The sequence below is a fragment of the Tiliqua scincoides genome, chromosome 4 (genome assembly GCF_035046505.1).
Source record: "Tiliqua scincoides isolate rTilSci1 chromosome 4, rTilSci1.hap2, whole genome shotgun sequence".
NCBI classification, from domain to species: domain Eukaryota; kingdom Metazoa; phylum Chordata; class Lepidosauria; order Squamata; family Scincidae; genus Tiliqua; species Tiliqua scincoides.
In genome coordinates this window covers 112220468-112234980 of record NC_089824.1, presented here as the reverse complement: position 1 = coordinate 112234980, position 14513 = coordinate 112220468, and positions in this window count along the sequence as shown.

Genomic DNA, 14513 nt, shown 5'->3' with positions numbered 1-14513 from the left:
TCTTGTCCTGCATGAAATGCATCTAAATCAGTTGAAAAAGTTTGAACTGGTCACTGGACCACTTTTGAACATAGTATCTGAGCTGGAACTGGAAAGGGAGATGTAAAAAAATTGCTGAGGAACTGACCTAAATGTTTAGTGGCTTGATTCCCTGGTGAGAGTCTGTCCCTGTGAGCTGAAATTTGCATGTGGGCTCCTGGGCAAAACTGGAACTGGTATGAGGACGCCATGCCGTTTCCTAAGTGTTCATTCCTCCCACTGTGTTCCTCCCTGTCACGGGGTGGGGCAAGTCCCTTTCCCTTTAAGATGGTTTAGGCTGGGTGTTGGTTAACCAGGTGTAGGATATTAATAACTTAAAGAATAAAACCTGGGTTTGGGTGCCTGAAAACAGAGAGCAGGGGGAAGGGAGCTTACAGCTATTATATTGGAAGCAATACTGAGATTTGTAAGATGGTAGTTTTAGCCTCTTTTTAGGTAAGGTCTTTCTTGTTTTTAAAGCTATTGTGTTGCATGTAGATATGTTTTTATGGAGCAATTGAAGCTCCCTTAAAGCTTTAATAAAAATCTTTTATTTAAAACATTGGGTGCAGTGATTGACCAGGGGCATGTATGATAATGGGACCTGGGGCTTGGAGTAAGCAAAAATAAATAAGCATTGCTCTTGAGGGTGGTGGAGGAGGGTTGAGTCCTGGCTGGTTTGGGGGTCTCCCTTGGTCCTTCCCTACCCCAGGGGTGATGTTTGTTACATGGTGGCAGCCAGGGTTCTTAAGTGCCTGACATGGTAAATAGTAGGGGATTCTGCTAAGTGTCTGGCATGGTAATTAGTGTTGGGTACCTCCAGTGGTGAGTTGTTAGGTGGGTGTGGTGAGTCACAGTGTTGGTGATGTGCACCTGTACCTAACAGAAGGAATAGTGGTGTTGGTCACTTGGAATAGAACTGGGTGGTGCTAACCAATGATACATGGTCCTTGGTCAATTTGCACTGGTTAACATGCATTTTACAGTAGCTGTTTTTTGTTTTGTGGAGTGAGGAATGCAACAAGAGATTAGGACAGATAAGGGAGCTGCTGAAGTAGTCCCAGAAGCGGTGTAGCTTCCTGTCAGTGATCGGGAGTTGTTGTGGAATTTTCCTACGCCCAAAACGGAGTGCTTGGAGTTCTGTCTGTCCCAGAAGCAAGAAGGTGGTGTAAAGATGTCGGCAGTGGACAGTTTGATGCCTACTACTAGTTTGCAAGGGTCAGAGGCCAGAGTACAAATTCTGTGGCAGATGTTGAAAAATCAAATTCAAATGCTAGTCCAGTGGCGGAAATTTGCCAAAGCTACTTTCCCACAGTTGCAATGGCAAGAAAGAGATGGAACCAATTAATGATATATTGGAGTTACCAAAAGTGGCATCTGGAATGGATGTGTCTGATTCTGCAAACTGGAGGCAACCAGTGGAGCAGGGCGAATCAGAACCAGTGAAGAAGCTGCATGCCATGGAGTTGGCAAAGGAGAGAATGTGTAAGTCTGGTTTAGACTATACCAAATGTTGGCAACTGAGTGCAGTTTTTACAGAAAAGATGGCAAGTCTGCCTGAGATGCAACTGGAATTTGACTACAAGAACTTTTACATAAATAGAATGGTTGCTTCTAAGATCCAAGTTGTGGCCCAAGAGAACATAAGTGAAAGTGGGAAGGAGGCTTCCAGGAAAGAAGAGGTTAAACAGATTGTGCTGGGTGCAGGAGAGGAGTCTGGAAGTGGCTGCAGCTGTTGAGCTATTAGCATTCTCTTCTACTTCTGCTAGGCACAAAGGTACCTCTCAAGGGCTCAGTGAGTTAAAGGAGATAGAGACATGTATCACAACTGCTTGTTTGTCTTTTGTAAAGCAAGTTGTGGAAGAAGATCTATTCCAGGATACTGATGATTTGTCTGGACTTTCCTTAACACAATTTGAAGCAAAGGACTCCTCAGAAGAACTTTTTCCAGGTGTGGATGGTCCATTGGAGTCTGTTTTGTGGCAAACTGAAGTAAAAGCCTTTTCAAAAGAACTGTTCCCTTACAGTTATGAAATGACTGAACTTGTATTATTGCCAGAAGGACTGAGATCTGCTGAACTAGCCCAAGAGGCAGTTGCAGGATGGGAGGGTGTACCTTCATGTCCAGAGAGTGGGAGTAAAGTTTTTCAAGATCATAAAGTCCAGGACATTGCTTTACCAGCAAAAGCGTTGAACAGGCTAAATAAGGGAGAATTAGGGACTCTACAGTTCTCAATGCAAATGGGAAAGCAGTCTCTAACCCCTGTAGTTGATCTATGTAAGCCAGTGTAGGAATGTTTAAAAATACCTGTGTTCTCCCCAGTAATTGGTGGAGGGGGATGGGTGTGTCAGATGTTACATTGTAAGTACCATCATGAAATTATAAAGGGTGAAGAAGTGGCTTTAAAAGATCTTTTACCTGGCAGAAATTTTTCTGTTCCCAAACTTTCTTTACAGCTACAAAGCTATTTGTGTACATTTTGGGTTTGGTTCCAGCAAGTGCACCCTATGGGAGCTGTGTGTATGTTGATTTTCTTGCTCCAGTTGGACTATGAGTTTTGCAGAGGCTTTTTGGCTGCAGTGATTTTAATACAATGGAAGACATCTGGAACAGACAACCTTGCTCATGGTGGAATATTGAAGAAGGAAGAGAGTTGTGATATACAATCTGTTTTCTGTAACCCCAAATATTGGCTATATTTTTGTAAAGGAAAAGTTGTGGAGGGATTTTTCTTCCTTTATGTAAGATTTTTGTTCCTTTATGTATGTATGTACCTATACCTATAAGATCTGTATCAATAACTACAGTATGCCATTTCTTTTAGGCACCCATTTTCAGATCCAGAGTGATCATAGTCCCCTTCAGATTAAGGTGGTCTTTGATTTTATAAGATTATTCATTTTCTATTTCCCATATTTGGGGAGTTTTAAATTCTGTGGCCGATTCATTGTCACGGAGATGGGGTCCACAAGATGATTGACAGTCCTAGTATAGGCATAGTGCAGGCACTGTGTCTTACGGGATACCAAAATGTTTTATGGTTTTAATTTTAATGTGGATCTCATTCCGTGGGTTGGAATAGTTCCAGTTTTGGCTGGAATCTCTTCCAACTTGGGAGGGGCGTGTCATGGGGTGGGGCAAGTCCCTTTCCCTTTAAGATGGTTTAGGCTGGGTGTTGGTTAACCAGGTGTAGGATATTAATAACTTAAAGAATAAAACCTGGGTTTGGGTGCCTGAAAGCAGAGAGCAGGGGGAAGGGAGCTTACAGCTATTATATTGGAAGCAATACTGAGATTTGTAAGATGGTAGTTTTAGCCTCTTTTTAGGTAAGGTCTTTCTTGTTTTTAAAGCTATTGTGTTGCATGTAGATATGTTTTTATGGAGCAATTGAAGCTCCCTTAAAGCTTTAATAAAAATCTTTTATTTAAAACATTGGGTGCAGTGATTGACCAGGGGCATGTATGATAATGGGACCTGGGGCTTGGAGTAAGCAAAAATAAATAAGCATTGCTCTTGAGGGTGGTGGAGGAGGATTGAGTCCTGGCTGGTTTGGGGGTATCCCTTGGTCCTTCCCTACTCCAGGGGTGATGTTTGTTACACTCCCCACCTTTCCTCCCCCCCACCATTCCTCCCCACCTTGTTCAACTTAGGACCCCACCCTGCTCGACTAGGATTTGTCAAGGTGATTTCATCTCCAACATCTGAAATCCAGAGACAAAAGATGCATCAAGACAATTCCTTTCTACTCTGGTTCCCCCCTCCATATGTGCATATCTCCCTCTTTAAAAATGTGTCAGTGATGTCAGTTGTCCTATTCTAAGAAGGAGCAAACCAAAGATGAATGACCTGGAGGACACATGAATGCTGTAACTGAATTATATACTTGCTGGAAATGAAGAGAAATGGAGAGTTTGTATTGTGGAAGAGGGGGTAGGAAAAGCTGTTGTTTTCTGCAGATTGTTGTTATTGCTTATTTGGACATATTCTTGATGTTTTTAACACCAGGTTCAATAAAATAGGAAAAAGGATAGCTGGACCAATCAAACGACACAATAAAAGGAATGATATCCAAAGGTGCTGAAGATGAAACAGTTAAAGATTCTGCCTGTTGACCTATAGAGCACTTGCTCAGTTTTACTGTTTTCTGTCTTCAAAGAAGTTTCTGTCATCTAACTTACTTGTTATAAGACAGTATGCTGTGATGTGCAACTGGTCACTGTGAACTGATCCATAATTAAAAACATTCACCAAGTTAGAAATGAAGGTCATAGACAAATTTTAGCCAGATCCTTACTATGCTGGCTCAGAAGTAAGTCTGCTTACATCAATTGGACTTGTTTTAGGACCACACCCTTTTGAAAATGGTCCCATTCCTCTGCCTTCAATAGCAGCCTGACATGCTGAAATCTTGTAAGTAGACTTCTTCCATATATCAATATGCTTTGAAAGGCTTTATCAGCTATTAGTAATATTAATAAAATATTAAGGCTTTATTAAATGATCTGCTAATGGTAGCTGAATAGGGTTGCTATATCTCAGGGTTTCAGTCTTCTCCTAAGGGATCACAATCAAGGGGAAATTTTTTTTCCCTTGGCTTTGGAGTCTTTAGCTCCACCCCACATCCAGCAGACTCCACCCTGAGGAACCAAACATAGCCAGATTCTTCACCCTGCCTCACTAGTTGTCATTCCCTGTTCCAGCTAGGCTCCACCACCTGAGTCCTGTTTCTGAATGGAACCTCGAGGCAAGTTGGGGACAGAAAACAAGAGAAGGCCATTAACTCCACATCTTGCTTGTGAGCTCCCAAGAGTATCCCTTTGACTGCTGTTGGAAAGAGATTGTTGGGCAGTAAAGGGGACTTTGGTGCAACCCAGCAGAGCACAATGTCTTCAGTCACATTTCAGTGCATCAGGCTGCTATTAAAAGTGCAGAAGCAGGGAAAGAAGAAAGGTGGCATTCCTGCTTCGGATTACAGACTCAAGTGCGATGAAAATAAAAGTAAGCATGATTAGGGTCAGGTGCCTGCCCGTGATATTTTATGGTGAGCTATGAGTCGTCTTGTGGGAGTGAACTTCTCATTTTAGAAGAACTGGGAGTTTATAGGAGTTGGAGTGTCTGTTCAGTAGGGCTTTCTGGTGCCAGAAATGCCCAAGTATTTTATGGAGCAGGATGTTCTGAAATAGTTACATTTCTTAACAATCATGTACTCCCTAAAAGAATAAAATAAAATAGCTTGAAACAAAATTGTAGTACAGATTGATTTCCTGGTGCTCAGGATCAGCTCTGAAGGGTTAGTGAGATGGGCAGACTTATAGAACTCTCCTGTTCTAAAATGCTGCACAAATGGAAAGAGAAAATTCCAATAGTTTCCTCCAGCTTCTCTGCCTGACATGTTGTCAGGTACCATGACCCTGCCTGCAGACAGTCATTGACTCAAGGACTCATCAATCAACGATGGCCTCAAGAGTAGAATCCCAGATCTCTTTACTTCTCCAAGATTCAGAACCCTCAGACTCAAGAACAGAGGCATGGATGGGAGAAGAGGTCACACGGTGGTATCTGCAATGTGGGCGATTCTACTTAGCCACCTTTGTAGTTTTAGCCAGTGGATAAGAATTCATTATACAGCGAATATTTTAGAAGACTGTATGCATAAATACTCACTACCATGATTTCAAGCATTAAAAGAATATGAATACTTCATTGCATAACACAACTGAAGATCTATTACAAAACAGTAAGAGGAACTAGAACATAAAGCAAGTCCTCACTTAAAGTTGTCAATAGGTTCTTGGAAACTGCAACTTTCAGTGAAACTACTTATAACAAAACCAATTTTATAGTAGGCTAATTGATGGAAAAAAGAGTTACATTCCTACAGCACATTTCTGGTCACAAAAACATTACCAAACTTCTAAATAAAGACCCAAAACACTTCTAATATTAAACAGTGAAATAAATAGGAGCTTTCCAGACCAGAGAAATCCCATACAGACATGAGGAGAACATGCAAACTCCACACAGACAGTGTCCCTGGCCAAGAATAAATTTTTTTTTTAATCAACATTATCTTATTTTATTCACATCAAAATGACAACACAGCTGATAATGATCATATACACACAAAAACCACAACATTTATCAGCTGGTAAATCTTCATCCACACAGACATCTGCCTGACGTCTAGGTGTAGATGAGGCACCGATGAAGAATGGACGCTGTGCCAATTATGGCGGTCTTCTGTAATTCGACTGGGGCATCCAGTTGTTATCGCAGGAGCATCCAGTTGTGCAAAGTACTTGTTAAATTGTGATATTTATCACGATAAATTGTGGGTTTATCATGATAAACTTGTGATATTGTTCCTAGTGCACCAATTACTATAGGCAGCACTTTTACATGCTTCATCCAGATTCATGTCAATTTTATGCTCAGGTTTTGCATAGATTTGTATCCAATCAGTATTTGGATACTTTCTCCTGTTTTTTCTCCAAAATTTGTGAGTCTCCAGGAATGACAACATCTATGATTAACACATGCCTGGCTTCTATGATGGTAATATCTGGAGTACTGGCCTCCATGCGCCTGTCAGTCTGTATCCGGAAGTTCCACAGGATTTTGACCTCTTCACTTCCTACTACTCTTTCCACCTGTGTTGTCACAGCTTTTCTGATGCGAGTATGTTGTACCGTTTACATAAGGCCCAGTGAAATAATTTGTCCACATTATTGTGCCATTCTTTGTAATCGGTGTTGGCTATTTTGGAACACTCGCAAATGAGATGATAGATTGTTTCATCCCATTTTTTGCATAAACGACATTTACTGTCATCGCTGGTGCCTTGTATTTTTGACTTCTTTACATTCGTTCGCAGAGCCTGATCTTGTGTGGCTAGAATCAGTCATTCAGTCTCTTTTTTGATGGTACCTGTTCTTAACCATGCCCAACTCAAGCTGTTTTTGCTCTTGCCTTCTATACCTCTAATGAATTGTCCGTGTAACGGCTTTTCTCTCCAGCTGTTGACCTGTTTTTCATATTCTTGCTTTTTGTACTCCTCTTTGCTTTCTGTAACTTTCATCAAATTTTCCAACTTAACTGCTTTTATCAACTTTTCCAAGCTTCTTGTCATGTAGTCATTCAGTTCTCACTTTCCTCTTCTACCGTTTGTTATACTTACAAAAAACCCCAGCCTCTGATCTTCCTCGGTAGGTACAGTCAGTCACTTCAAGGATGCAGTGAGTGGTAAACGTTCATCAGTTTACAGGTTTTTCAGTCAAGAGTCTCAAGTTCATTTTGGGTCCATTCAACAATGCCAGCTGGATACCTAATCACTGGAATGGCCCACGTATTTATTGTCTTTATGAATCTTCCCAGCATTCAATTTCGATTTAAGCACTTTTCGTACTCTTCTTAAGTGTTCTCTCTGGGTCACATTTTTTGCTCTTGAGTGCAGTATATTATCACATTCAAGTACGCCAAGATATTTGTACTGGCCATCATGTGCAAGCGCTTTTATTATGTCACCATTGGCAAGTTTGATACCTTCCAGCTATTGTACTTTCCCATGCTGCAGTGACAATGTTGCACATTTATCAAGTCCAAAATTCATCTGAATGTCCATACTGAAGATCCGCACCAAATTCAATAAGGACTTGAGTTCAATAGGGCTTCTGGCGTATAATTTCAAGTTGTCCATGTACAGAAGGTGACTTATTTTGTCTGCCTGAACTGATACGTTATAGCCCATTCCAGTTTTGTTCAAAATATCCATCAGAAGAATAAGAGCAATGTTAAACAACAGGAGTGACAATGAACCTGAAAAATTCCTCTCTTGATGTTAACTTGGCCTATTTCTTCTACATTAGCCAATAACATAGTAGTCCACTTTTCATACTCTGTTTTATGAACTTTTGGATGTTTTCACTGATTCTGTATTTTTCCAGGCAGGTGTTTATCCAGCTGTGAGGCAAGGAGTCAAAGGCCTTCTTGTAATCAATCCAGGTCATATTGAGGCTCATTTGTCATCATTTACAGTTTTTCAAGATCATTTTATCTATCAACAGTTGGTTTTCTGAGCCTCAGGATTTCTTAAAGTTGCCTTTTTGCTCAGTTGGGTAGAGAGAATGTAGCATCAGGTGCTTGTATACTGAAGTTGCAATGATTTTTGTGAGAAGCTTGTAGGTAGTTGGAAGGCACATAATAGGGCAATAGTTGGTAGGCACATTGCCTTTTTCCACATCTTTCATGATCAAAAATGTTTGCCCTTTTGTCATCCAATCTTCAGTGGTTGCATTTTGCAGCATGTGATTGAATTGCACTGCGATTCGGTGATGGAGACTACTCAAGTGTTTCAGTCAGAACCCATGTACTTCATCTGGCCCAGGTGTGCTCCTGTTTTTAATAGTCTTTGCATGTTGTTCTACCATTTGCTCTGTAATTATAATATCATCTTTTGTTTTTTGCTGTTGTTCTTGTTAACATCCTTAATCCAGGAAGCATCTTTATTATGTTCAACTGAGTTCTCCCATATGTCTTTCCAGAATTTTAAAGTCTCCTCATTATTTGGACCCTCTTTGTTCTGCACTACACTTACTTTTTGGAGCGATGTGTAGAACAATCGCTGATCCTTGTGGAACTGGGTATTATGTTGGAACTGTTGTACCAATGCATTGTAACTTTCAGTCTTTTGGCAGTGGCTATAACTCGCTGTTTGAGCTCTTTGATAACTACTGTGGGATCCTTGGGCTGGGGTCGGTGGAGTCACTACCCCCAAGCCTTCCCTCTGAAACAGGAAAGGGGTTAGCCCCACAATGGACTTCACCTGTTCACATCGGGTTGTTGAGATGAGCATGTCAGGTTGGCCTCAGAGTACCTAGAGGGGGCATTAACGGCTCCCTGATCCCTCTCTCTGGCTCAAGGCAGGTTTCCCAGGTCACGGGGTAGGTGAGCTGGAGCTCCAGCCTCCTACCTCACTGCAGCCTGCTCCCTGCAGTCTGTCTTCATCACTGGCCAGCCCAACCTTTAAGGGGGTTCCAGGCTCTGCCCGGCTCCACCCCTTCCTGCTTGGGTGGGGTAAAAGGGGCTCGCCTGCAGCCTTGGCCTAGGACTGCATAGAGAGGGTTTGAAGAGGGCGTGAAGAGAGGCTCCCAGTTTGTCTCTCCCCTGGCTGCGCCTTGCTGTGTTCCTGGGGCTCTTGGGCTGTGACCTTCCCCCCCAAGGCTTATAGGAGCTCCCATCAGTGGGCCGGGCATGCAGCAGGCATCGCCCACTGCTGACATCATCAGGCAGGGATGGCCATGCCATTCCGGCGGTTGGGTGGAGCGCCACTCACCAGAGGATGGATGGGCATCTCGGAGGTGGCGTGTTCTCGCATCCATCAGGCCAGCAGGGGTGGGCAGCCGTTCGCCTGCCACCCTGGTCGGTCTCCACCTCCCTTCTTGTCCCAGCAGCTGCCAGGGCTGGAGGGGGGTGTCTCCTGCCTGCCCTGTCATTGGTGAAGGCTGGCGAGAGTGGGGAGGGTGCCAATGAGGCCTCCCCCCACTCAGAGGGGTTACTGGGGTCCAGACCTGGGGGTTGTTTCCCTGTGAAGGTAAGTCAGGGGCCCCAGGGAAGGTCGTCCCCTGACAACTACATGGATTGTTTTTCGTTCAAGATCATGCCTTTTGTAGAAGCTGTTTTTGACTTTCTCATTCTTTAATTTTCCTTCTCTCAGAAACTTCAAGTAACTGAGATCAGCTCTCAGTTTCTTTATTTTATTTTCAAGCCGAGTTTTCCACCTTGGAGAATGGGATGGTTTACGTCTCTTGGACATTTTGTACCCAAGTTCCATAGTTACAATGAAGGCTGTGCTGTATACTAGCCTATTAGTTTTTTCCCAATGTAGTGGTTGGAATCATTGAAATGGCAACGTTTACATCACGTAGCAGGCTAATTACTTCTCTGCTACGAATTTGGTGTAGAACTGCAATCTTTGCCTTTCCATATTCATGTGTCCCATGATTCTGTCTTTCAACATTTGTTGATGTTCAGTTAAATCCTGGTCATTCAATTGTTCAACAATTGATTGGTCAAGTCTTATGTCCATGTTTGAGTTATTATTTTTGGAAAATAAGAACATAAGAACAGCCCCACTGGATCAGGCCATAGGCCCATCTAGTCCAGCTTCCTGTATCTCACAGCGGCCCACCAAATGCCCCAGGGAGCACACCAGATAACAAGAGACCTCATCCTGGTGCTCTCCCTTGCATCTGACATAGCCCATTTCTAAAATCAGGAGGTTGCGCATACACATCATGGCTTGTACCCCATAATGGATTTTTCCTCCAGAAACTTGTCCAATCCCCTTTTAAAGGCGTCTAGGCTAGACGCCAGCACCACATCCTGTGGCAAGGAGTTCCACAGACCAACCACACGCTGAGTAAAGAAATATTTTCTATTTGGCCTTCAACCAGTTCTCAATCCACGAGAGGACCTGTCCTCTAATTCCCTGACTGTGGAGTTTTTTCAGTAGCCTTTGGTGAGGGACCGTGTCAAACGCCTTCTGAAAGTCCAGATATATAATGTCCACGGGTTGTCCTGCATCCACATGCCTGTTGACCTTTTCAAAGAATTCTATAAGGTTCGTGAGGCAAGACTTACCCTTACAGAAGCCATGCTGACTCTCCCTCAGCAAGGCCTGTTCGTCTATGTGTTTTGAGATTCTATCTTTGATGAGGCATTCCACCATCTTACCCGGTATGGATGTTAGGCTGACCGGCCTATAGTTTCCCGGGTCCCCCCTCTTTCCCTTTTTAAAAATAGGCGTGACATTTGCAATCCTCCAATCTTCTGGCACCATGGCCGTTTTGAGGGACAAGTTGCATACCTTAGTCAAGAGGTCTGCAACTTCATTCTTCAATTCCTTAATTGAATGTTTCTTCTTTAACAATTTGACCCGTGGTTTGGTCAGGCTTTTCAGCAATTTCTTTGATTTCTTGCAATTCCAGTTCAGTGAAAATTTTGCTCCTGAGGATAAAGCACCATTGGTCCATGATTCACTGCTCAGAAATTTGACTCTCTGTGTTTCTTTGGATCAAAAATTCCATCATACATTTTTGAAAGCCCCTCTCAGAGGGGTTGGCCTTGTAATAACAAAATATAACTTCACGGTTTTCGTCGGCTATCCACTTTTTTCCCATTTATTTTTGGCCAGTTGATTGTTTTTGGCTGGCTCCACTGTCCCCTGTAGCCCACTTGTTGCCAGGTGCCCGGGTAGCCTAACACCTGACACAGTTGTAGTTGACCTGGGCAGCGACTGATCCGGTATGGGATTCTTCTTTTTTGTACTCATCATAAGGTGGGGTGGGGGCACTTGGTCTGGCCCCTCAGCTTCGGCCTTTCTGGCTTGGGTGACCCTGTTGGTAGAATACACTACTACCACTTTAGCCCAAAGCATCATTGGGGCACACAAACCGGCACGCCACATCAAGGCAGCCCCATGTTGTTGTTGTTGTTGTTGTTATTAATTAACAGTATTTATATACCGCTTTTCAACAAAAAAGTTCACAAGAGGTTTACAGAGAAAAATCCAATAACTAATGGCTCCCTGTCCCAAAATGGCTCACATTCTTAAAAGATGCAAAAGAACACCAGCAGATAGCCACTAGAAAAGACACTGCTGGGGTGAGGTAGGCCAGTTAGGGCACAGTCCTAACCAGGTCTACTCAGAAGTAAATCCTATTTTGTTCAATGGGGCTTACTCTCAGGAAAGTGTGGTTAGGATTGCAGTCTCACTCTCCCCCTGCTAAAAAGCGGAGCACCCACTTTAAAAAGTGCCTCTTATCCAGTTAGCAGGGGTATTTAATGAATATTATAACAAAATGACTTCAAATGAAACAACTTCAAGTGAGGAGTTGCAGTATATGAAGACTAGATATTATGTTTTTATCTGAAAAAGAATTATATTTCAAATTGGACACCGTGAAGGGAAAAGTTCGTCATGGGCATTCTACAACATTATAGTGATCCCAAAATGATTTCACAGTTGAATTGGAAGAACTGCCTTTCAAAAACTGACAAGATTGTTGGGAAGGAACAACATCTGAATGAGTTATGGGAAGATATGAAACAGTAGTTCGGAATGTAACTGTAAGTCATATTCCAACACAAGAAAGGTAGAAACAACAACCTTGAGTGTCAGAAAGAACTAAAGCTTTTTAGGACACTCAACAGCATTAATAAAGACCTAAATAAATCTGAAAAATGTAATAATGAAATGTAAAAATGCCCAATGAAGAGAGATTAAGAACATAAGAACATAACAGCCCCACTGGATCAGGCCATAGGCCCATCTAGTCCAGCTTCCTGTATCTCACAGCGGCCCACCAAATAACAAGATAACTAGGGAGCACACCAGATAACAAGGGACCTCAACCTGGTGCCCTCCCTTGCATCTGGCATTCTGACATTAGGAAGACTTTGAAACCCTATAGTATATTTTGAAGGAGACTTCTGGAAAAAAATTAGCATGATTAGTAAGCATAAGGATTTAAAGACAGTTAGCATACTTAGGGATGCCTTTTGAAAACTTTTGCTTGAAGGCTGGGTTGATTTTCAATTGATATTGTTAAACTGCTGCTGGATTTAAGTATTTTGTTTTTCACTGGTATGTTCTTTTAAATGTGTTGCTTTCTACTGAATATTATATGAATGAATGCAGCAGACAACCAAATGGGGGACAATATATTTGTTTTAGTGAAAACATCACTTCTATGGCACTGTAAACACTAGCTGTTTTATTATAGCACAAAAGCTTATGCCACATTAAAGTTGAACATAGGAAGCTGCTTTATTCTGATACAGGCCAAGAGTCTATCCAGGGCTGGCCAATCCAAGAGGCCAACTGAAACAGTTGCCTCACAGCCCAATCCTATCCTTGGCAGCTCTTCTGGGTGCAGCGGCTCCCAAAAAGTCTGCTGCTGCATCCAGCGGCACTGCCGAGGCTTCCGGAGGTCTCCTTGGGGGAAAGAAACTTTTGCTCCCTTCCCCTGGGGAAAGCCCTGGCCCCACAATGGGGCTTCTTAAGTCTGCACCAGCTATTTTGCCAGTGCAGACTTGAGAACCTCTGTGTTGGGCTTTGCAACCTGACACTGAGGAAAGGATATGGCGGAGCAGGGCTCTGCCAGTTCTCCACCACCACACCCTCCTTCCACCCTATTCCACTCACTCCCCACCTCTCCCCACCCCGAATATACAAATTGCTGGCAGGCACTGCAGGAGTGCCAGATGGCCTTCAACATGGCGCTGAGGCTCAGCACTAACTGGTGCTGGCCCAGCGCTGGCAGCCCCTGCTCTCTGGGTGCCGTGGACATGCCTTGCGGCACTTTTGCAACTTAGTGCTGGTGCTCAGCCTGCTTAGGGCTCTCAGGCAGAAGAATGGTATGGGGTGCCCATCTCTGTCCACCTACTGACCTTCATTTCTCCTCTTTCTCCTTACACTCTTTGGTGTGGAAGAGGGGCACAGAGAGGAAGTGAAGGGCAGGAGATTGCTGAGCTAGAATATTGGAGAGTGGGAGGAGCAGAGGCTGGCACTGGGTAAAGAGGGTTGCATTTGGCATGCCACCTCAGGTGTCAGGAAGACTTGGGCTGATCTTGGTAATGTCTGCTCTGACTAGCAGCTGTTCTCAAAGGACTTGGGGAGAGGTCTTTCCTAGGCCCACTACCTGAGATCCCTTATAAATGCATGAAGTGCAAGAGGTATAATTCTGTAACAATTCCATACAGACAAGATACATACAATGACAATTCAAGACTATTCAGTAATTTAAAAAAAGAACATCATTCTGATACTGGTGAATGATGTTAACCCTATAATGTGACAAACACCCATTATCTTAATTCAAACTTAATTCAAATAACATCAAACTTCTTGAGAAATTCTAGCCCAGCAGTCCCACACTGTGGTTTGAAGTTCCGTTGTTGAAGAATGGTGACTTTCAAGTCAGTAACAGAATGTCCTGAGGAGGCTGAAATGTTCCCCCACTGGTTTCTGCATGTCTTTAAAACATTCATTTAATGCTTTTGATTGTTTTTCAATCAGTTCTGAGAAAACTGGATTGGATTGAAAATTAGAATGCCTCATTCTCTTGAGCTAAGTCTGTCCTCTAGTGGTCAGAGAACATTCTGCTAACCAGCAATAATCACTACAATATTGCCCTTCACCAGTTGTACCCCCAGTGTGAACTTTTACACTGAAGATAAATCCAGACCATTCTTAGGCTGCAATCCTATTTATACTTACATAGGAATAAGTCCCATTGAATATAGTGAGATTTACACTGACACTTCTCTTTCTGCACTTCATGCTGGGAATGACTGGAATGGGAAGGGAAGGATTTGACTAGGATACTGTTATTCAGTGCTTTTTAAACTGGGGATCATGAAGTTCTTGAAAGCTTAGGAGTTTCTCAAGGAGAAGTTAGTAATAAGCATGACTTGCCGCTCACATATACTGACT